Raw genomic sequence first — 8,853 nt, forward strand, 5'->3', positions numbered from 1 at the left:
TCTCGCCATAAGCCAAGCATGTAAGTATGAGGGTGTAATAATCCTTTTTTATCATGTCTTCATGACTATAACATGCTAAATCATGCATAACATGGTCTAAAACATGGAAAGAATGATCCAAAACCGGACTTGTTGGTTGAGGCAAAGGCTACTTAGGTAGCACATAGGCTCGCGCCTAAAGCACCCTGCCCAGCCTTAAGTCTAATCCGTGTTTGGTCTCTTCATCCCCCTTATTTTCATATTTGTAAACGATTTTTACATTTTTAAACATTTTTAAATCCTTTTTATTTTTACAAGTTTTTAACTATAAAACATTTTTCACCCTTGGTTCTTAATACCATGACGTTTTAATCCGTGTTTCGGTGATAATATTTGGTTAATTACATTTAAAAGTTATTTTAAAGCTTTTTATTTCATTTATTTACATTTTGAAGGGTATCTTAAAGCCTTTCATCATTTCTTTACACTTTCAAAATCAATGTATTAGTCACCAATACGAAGTCATCCTTGGTTCTACATACCATGTCGGATTTTAACCCGAGTAAGATGATGAATATTGACTAATTATATTCAAATGAACTTAAAACAATTAGTTCATAATCATTTTCAAAACTATTAATGTCAAGCTTGCAAAGTCGAACCCGACATCGAATATCGTCAAAACTATGACGATTATTCAAGTCTTGTTCTTCAAATCTACACAAAAGCTGCCTAAACGGCCTTTTCAAACCAAAACGGGTCAAATACCAATTTTTCAACAAGTTTTATAAACGTTTTTCAATGGTCAGAACACGTCATATAATGTTGACTGACCCGCGCCTAAATATGCCACTTTTTTTTCTATTTTCAAACCAGGGGAGACCCGCTTACATCGCCAATAGGCTCGTGCTTCTTCTGGCTGCCTGATGCAGGGTCTGTTCCCCATCCAGCATTGGTCTAGGATGATCCCGACTCCGGCTAACCCGGATATAGGACGGATCAGACGACTAATTTGCCCATTCAAATATCGTATTTGCAAAACGTTTTACAAAGACAAATGGATCACGTTATGCACCATAAACCTAATTTGGTAAATGGATGTTTAATTTCCGTCTTGCATGCAAATCAACCATAAATCCAACTCGACATCTTATACTTGACATTTGGATTAAATAAACCGACTTAGAAGGCTCTCACATGTTAGGTTTAAACTATTGGATGCACATTCATGCATTTAAACCGTTTTATCAACTTTTGCATTAAACCAACCAAGATCGATCAGTAGAGGCTGCTACCGCGGGCGGGATTGGGTGTCTGATTAAAGGGCTTCCCAGTACCTACCTTCACCTCTTACTCAGAAACTTTGGATATTGGACGACCTTATCCAGGGCGTACGAGAGTCATTCTAGAGATAGGATGCTAAACAGGGACGTTTCCTTATCTTTAGTACCAATGTCAAACACTGCTTTGTGCTTCGTTTGACCGAGGTATAAAGTGGATTCGAACGGGTTCCAAGTATCCCACAAATGCTTGGTGGTGACTCCAAACATCTCTAATCGTTTCGAGAACCTTGCCGAGACGAAACCGACCGATCTAAAATGATCCTGTCGAAAGCATTTTTACGCCGCCGAGCGTGGCTTTCAAAAGACCTCTATACGTCCACATATTGGCTTGGTGTGTAGGTGGCCATGTCCACAGATTGGCGACTCTGCTGGGGAAAACTTGGACACTATGTCTTTGTGATCCCTAGATGGTGAGACTCGAACGAGGTCTTGGTTGGAATGCATTAATTGATATTACGGTCATGGTCGAGTTCCTTATCCGGGCCCACAACCTAACCCTCTTCGACCAATTGGCTCGTCTCGTCGGCGTAAGTTTTCTCATCCCTGCCTTTTGAATCACGATTGAGTCAAGCATACCATTGACGATACACATTTATGTTTCGTCAAAGAGCTTTCATTACCTTCGAGCTCGAGGCTAGGGCACCCTTCTTACACATTTTGTTTGGATTGGTATCCCTCTCGCAAATCGGGGTTTGATTGCTTGGTGTGTAACCCACCCTCTAAGCTAAAACCCGTGTCAGCATTATGCATAAAATAATGAAATTGTGAGTGCTTATGTGCTATATGATCATAAGTCCTTCCGTGTCATTTTCAAACTTTCAAAAAACACCTTTTTGCGCCGTTATAATGGCCATTTCAAACCTCGGTCTTTCGCCGACCATTGCTTTTCAACACGCCTTTCTAGGCCGTCGTAATGACGATTTTCAAACCCGGTTTTTATAACCATTTCAACACGCCTTTCTAGGCCGTCGTAACGATGAATTTAAGACCCGGTTTTTATTACCATTTCAACACGCCTTTCTAGGTCGTCGTAACGACGATTTTCAAACTCGGTTTTTTAACCATTTCAACACGCCTTTCTAGGCCGTCGTACTGACGATTTTCAAACCGGTTGTTATAACCATTTCGACAAGCCTTACTAGGCCGTCATAATGACGATTTTCAAACTCGGCTTTCTACAACCATTTCAGATCACCTTTTTACGCCGTTATAATCGCTGCGTCAAGACACGGATTTTAACCCGTTTCGCGCCGACAATAGCTCTTTCAAAACGAGGGAGGAGCACACGCCCTTTTCTCGAGACGCTTTCGGGATCCCGAGGACCATGCACCATCCCCGTGACCTTTTCAAACATTTCAAACTAGATTTTCAAAACATACAATTTTGAATTTCAAAAACCGTGTTGGGAAACAATACATTGTTTTCCGAGCTGACTCAAACTCAAAACCGTCTTTTGCAAACAAACTTAAGACAACCCTTTCAACTGACTGACTTGCGGAGATCTCTATCTTCGGAAGCGATCCATAAAGCGACAAAAGAATCTTTTTGAAAATTTCTATTTTCGAAAACTTCAGTCCACCATTCCAATTCCGCCTCGTGTCTATCGAGTCGAAGCAAACGTACTTATGGGTCTTTAATTATGAGTCGTCTCACCACGAGACTCATCGAATGGCGTCACGCCACTACGTTGGACGCGTGCCAAAGGGTCCGGTCAACACCGCCGCGTTATAAATTGAGTCAGCACTGAGGTACTACACACGATCACCCTCGTCTGGTTGAGTCTGATCTTTGTCCCGTCCTTTGTGTTGTCTGCGTTCAGTCTTCAAACCGTGTCGAATTTAGTTGTAATGTGAACCATTTTCTCTGCCTCAGAACCATGGCCCCGTCTTCAGCTTCGTCCAATAACAACGACAATAGAGATTTCATAACTGCTCAGCTAGCCAGCCTACTCACTGCTCTTAACGTCACTCTGGACCGTGTCGAGACCCGTATCGACACCCTGGAAAACAAGGAAACTAGAGAGCACAACACTCCGCCGTTGACTGAAACTGAGAAAAGGCTCAAGCTCTTGGATGAACAACTCCTAGCCAGGGGTAACAATATCCATCTAGAGAACAACCAAAGGTTCGAACCTGTTGGGGATCAACTACCTGAAAACTTTACCATGACCGATGTGCCCAAATTCAAGGGAGTGGAGAACCCTCTCAATCATATTCGAGCCTTCAATGACTACATGGCCATAAAATGGGTCAAACATGAACTTTTCACCCGGATCTTTCCATCATCCTTGGAACCGATCCCTAGCCAATGGTACTAATCCCTTGACTCGAAGGACCTCACTACCTGGGATAAGGTCTCAGTTGAATTTTCTAAACAATATACCGACAATGTCGAAATCCAAGCCAATTCTGATACTCTTGAGGTCCTAACCCAAAACGACAAAGAGGGATTTACCGAGTTTTTAACCTGTTGGAGGAGGGTAAGAACTGAGTTGGTCAACAAACCGAGTGAGTCCACCTTGGTGGAAAAGTTTATCAACAATCTCCGCCCGGTGTGTGCCAAGTTACCGAGATACCAAAACATCAAGACGTTCCAGGATCTACAAATCCTTGGGACACGCATTGAAGACGACATCTGATGCGTGTCTTTTATATGATGTTTTACATCCCATTTTACACGCATTTCAGAGCTCATTTATGTAGTTTAAGCTGCCATTTCTCCCTATTTCTGTCTACTTCCGTATTTTTGTACATTATTGCAGAAATGTGAAGAATCCAGCGGAAATCGAGCTAAATCCGTCCCCGAGTATCTTGCATTGCATTTGACGTGAAGTATTCGCTTAAGGAACGAGCTTGGTGCGCAATTCAAGGCCCAAAAGACAAATCCACAAGATTTCAGAAGTCAAGTAGCAGCTCAAGCAGCCGATCGACCACTACCATCAGTCGATCGACCAACCTGCGGGTTTCGGAAGCTACTGTATAATGAAGACCGGTCGATCGACCAGTCCTAGCAGTCGATCGACCAAACAGCTATTCCAGACGAGAATTAAAAGACCGAGGAAGTGCAAGCCCATTGAGTTTAGGTTTTGGAAATAAAAGTTACGTATGTTTGCAATATAACGTAACTTAGAACACCAGTTTTAGGGATCCGATTTTTATCAATTTTTTACATTAAGTTTTACACAGTAACATTGAGTTTTATTAGGGTTCGGAATATTGTTTAGCATTGGAATTTTCGCTCTTGTTCTTAATCGTTCTTCGGCTATTCTCGGTATTCTTCTGCCCTATTTCAATTCACTTCTATTTCGTTATTAGTATAGAATTGTGATGTGACCATAATTGGCGCATATTTAGCCCCCGAATTAGCCTTGTTCCCATGCTTTTTAGTGCTTATTTGGGTCATTTCTTATCTTTAGTTCTTTGTTTTGCATATTGTTTGAGATTTTGATCCCTTGGTAGGAAAGGAGTAAGAATCTTGCATTTTCATGGCAAAACGAGACTAAATTGATCGAATTCAATGACCAAGCATCGAGGAGAGACAAGATTAGAAGGCCTTTGTACATATTATAGTAGAAGAGCAAAGTTGAGAAAGGATCCTTGAGTCCCCAAGGAAATCCCCAAGGAATTTATGAAGAAAAGGGAAGAAAAGAAGAAGATTTGTTGCTGACTGACAATCCGAGCGGATTGTCACTAATCCGTGCGTCCCGCAGCAGCACAATCCGAGCGGCTTTGCCCTATTCCGCTCGGATTCCACCTCCACAATCCGACCGGATTCCCTTGAATCCGCTCGGATTCCAACGCCAGAATCCGCCCGTCCCGACCCTATTCCGCCCGGATTCCAGCACAGCACGGATTGTCTTCCCCAAGCCACGAAGAAAGAAGCCCTTCTCTTGAAAAATACCGGCTCCTCCTTACTCAATCTAAAAAGTGTAATTACTAGTTTAGCCCTTAGTTAACCCTAATGCATCCTCCCTAATTTCCACTATAAATACCCCATTAGTCTAATTAGAGGAGCATGTTCTTCTTATCAATAATTAGTGTAGTTAATATCAATCAAATCTCTCTTTAATATTGTAATCAAGTATTAATCAAGTTTTAATCCAAGTTTTAGTTCTTTAATCTCTCTTTTGTTCATCCTTTATTTTGGGTAATTGAAGATTATTTGAGTTATTGTTGGGATATTGACAACCTCTCAATCAAGCATTCAAGTACTTCTTTTATCTTTGCTTTATTATTGGAATCATTAGTAGGTATAATCTCTTAATCCCTTTTTAATTATTGTTAAGTACTTTCATTTATTCATCATGTTTCATATTGTTGGTATGATTGACAACCTTGCTAGCATGATCAACATGATAATGAGTGAGTAGTCTCGTAGCTAGGGTTAATGGGTGATTAGGGGAAACCAACATGGGGAATGATTCATGCTTAATCTAATATGCTTTCATGTTTTATTTGCTTGCTTGTTTTGATCTCAACTCATGCACATGTTATATTTGATGAAATGCTATGCCTATGAATCCTTGCATTTACTATCATCTTCTATCTTTTCAATGAGACTTGTAAGACATAACCCAACTCGAGTCTCATTAGACCATGCATGTTGTTGAGTAGGGAAGATTAAGTCGACTTGTAGGTGTTGTACAATCTAATAGATTCGGCTCCGGGACCCAAACTTTCCTAGGATTGTAAGATATAACCCAACTCAATCCATTACAACAATAATTGCTTGCTTATAATTTGAGAACATGTTTGTATGATCATATCCCATGATTCCCCTATGATCCCATGACACCCTAGTGCCTTTAATCAATTGTTTACACCCCTTTAATTCATCTTGCTTGTTTATTTTCATTGCTATTTTAGTTTAGTAACCTTCTACATCAACCCAATTTGTGACACCCCTTAGACACCACTAGTGGCAATAGAAATCTCATTTCAATACCCGTCCCTTGGGATCCGACCTTTACTTACCTCTTTACTAATTGTAGAGTTGTTTGTGAAGCTATAAATTGTGTTTTGATTCGACCGTGACCCAACGACCACATCTTAATTTGTGAACACTTAGCGGACTCGCATAAAAAATGGCGCCGTTGCCGGGGACGGTGTTTGTTTGATTTAGATTTCTTTTTATTGTTATTAGTTGTGTCTTTCTTCGCCTTGAGGAAGTAAAACTCCTCAAGGTTTGTTCTAATTGTTTTCGAGTTGTTTGATATTTTGCATGTCTAGAAGGTTACAAAGTGATTTGTTACCTTTTGACCGTGAAATCGAAAGAACCTTGACGAACAATAGGAGACTTGTTAGGAGGAATTTAAGAGGTATTAGTGAAGTTGTTCAACCCACTAGTGAGTTTGTCAATCCTTTCGCAATAGAAGGAGAAGAGAACCCATTACACAATACCCCACAAAATCCACCTACAATGCCTAAATTCTCGTCACACTCCGTACCCACCGAGGAGAATCTACCAAATGGTACTCCTACACCGCAACATCTAACCGGAAATTTTATTGCCAAGTCCGCCTTCATCCAATTAGTTGAGAGGAGCCAATTTGGGGGGATGCCTAGTGAGGACCCTCATTCTCATATGGAAACCTTTTGCGACTATTGTGATGCTATCTCTCAAACGGGCGTGACTCAAGACCAAATTAGATGGGTCTTATTTCCTTTTTCCTTAATCGGCACCGCGAAGCAATGGTTGAAGGGCCTTGATAAGGCCACCCTTGGAATAGATTCTTGGAAGAAGTTGGCTCTAGCTTTCTACAAAAAATTCTACCCACCGGAAAAGATTAACATGCTAAGAGCTCAAATTATGGGTTTTAAGCAAAGGGATGAAGAGTCTTTGTATGAAGCTTGGGAGCGGTATAAGGGAATTTGTCGTTCATGTCCTCACCATGGACTTAGCGAATGGTTTTTGGTACAACAATTTTGGAATGGTTTATATGAAGATTCTAGGAACATTCTCAATATGGGATCAAATGGAATGTTCACTGAAGTTGATGACAATCAAACATGGAACAAGATTGAGGAAATGGCGGTCCATAACTCACAATATAGTAGACCTCACAAGGCTACTAGAGGAGGAAAGCATGAAGTAGACTCCGTTACTCAATTGGGTGCTCAACTTAGTGCTCACATTGAAACAATCAACTTGAAGTTTGAACAAGCTATGGCTAGACTTGAGGAAAACTCAAAATCATCAAAGCATCATGTTAATGCCATGACGGCATCCTCATCAATCCCAAGTGGGATATGTGAGAATTGTGGAACTTTGGGACATGACCAAGGTGAATGTAGGGGAACAAATGAACAAGTGAATGCTTTCCAAGCATACAAGAGTGGTACCCCTTATTCCAACTTTTACAATGAAAACACCAAATTCCATCCAAATATCTCATACAAAAGCCAAAATGTTCAAAACCCTCAAACAACATACACTCCACCACCCATGAGAAACCAAAATCAAAGACCCTTTTACAATCAAAACCAAGGTTACCAAAATCAAAATCCATACAATCACCAAAATGACCAAGGCTTTGATGTCCAAAAAGCGGTCCTCCAAATGCAAAAGAATCAACAAGAATTTTTCACTCAAATGCAAAACGATAGCCAAGCAAAGGAAACCACCATCAACAACATTCTAAGCTCACACCAAGATGTTGGAAACACAATTGACTCAACTAGCATCTTCAAGCTCACAAAGACAAAAGGGGCAATTACCACCTCAAAGTAATCCCCCTAGACATGAAACGGTTAGTGCCATTCACTTGAGAAGTGGTACAAGGTATGAAGCACCGAAGAAGCAAGTTGAGGATGAAGTTGTGGAAGCTAGTGAAAAGGAAGAAATTGTGCAAAACTCCAAAGATGGAGAATCATCAAAAGAAGAAAGTTCAAAGAAAAATGAAGACAAGGCCAAGGAGAAGGAGCCCATTGTGATTAGACTCCCTTTTCCAAGTCGTCAAGCCAAGCCCAAATTTGATGATCAACTTGGAAAGTTCATGGAAATTGTGAAGAATTTGGAAGTCTCAATTCCTTTCACGGAATTAATCAATCACGTGCTTACCTATGCGAAATACATGAAAGACATCCTCACAAAGAAGAAGTCGATTAGGAAGCTTGAGACTATCGCCTTCACTAAGGTGAGTAGTGCAATACTTCAAGGGAGTTCACCTCCAAAGTTAAAGGATCCGGGAAGCTTCTCAATACCGTGTACCATTGGCGACACGACGATCAACAAAGCCTTATGTGATCTAGGGGCTAGTGTGAGTGTCATGTCGTACTCGGTGAGTAAAAGGTTGGGGATGGGAGAGCTTAAATGCACCAACATCACACTCCAAATGGCCAATAGATCGACGAAGACACCGTTAGGGATATGGGAAGATGTCCCCGTACGAATTGGGAAGTTTTTCATCCCGGTGGACTTTGTCATTGTTGATATGGAGGAAGATTCCAACATTCCAATCATCCTAGGAAGACCTTTCCTACACACCGCGGGTGCGGTAATTGATGTGAAACATGGTGAGCTCACTCTAGAA

The 8,853-nt window shown here is 41.0% G+C and overlaps 1 non-coding gene across 1 annotated transcript; it reads right to left on the reverse strand.

Moving 5' to 3' along the window:
- Window positions 1–7,112: 7,112 nt before the first annotated feature.
- On the reverse strand, window positions 7,113–7,219 carry LOC141635277 (small nucleolar RNA R71). The gene has a single exon (XR_012539976.1). It is a non-coding gene; the product is annotated as a small nucleolar RNA R71 (small nucleolar RNA).
- Window positions 7,220–8,853: the final 1,634 nt, after the last annotated feature.

This window comes from Silene latifolia, chromosome Y (genome assembly GCF_048544455.1).
Source record: "Silene latifolia isolate original U9 population chromosome Y, ASM4854445v1, whole genome shotgun sequence".
NCBI lineage: Eukaryota > Viridiplantae > Streptophyta > Magnoliopsida > Caryophyllales > Caryophyllaceae > Silene > Silene latifolia.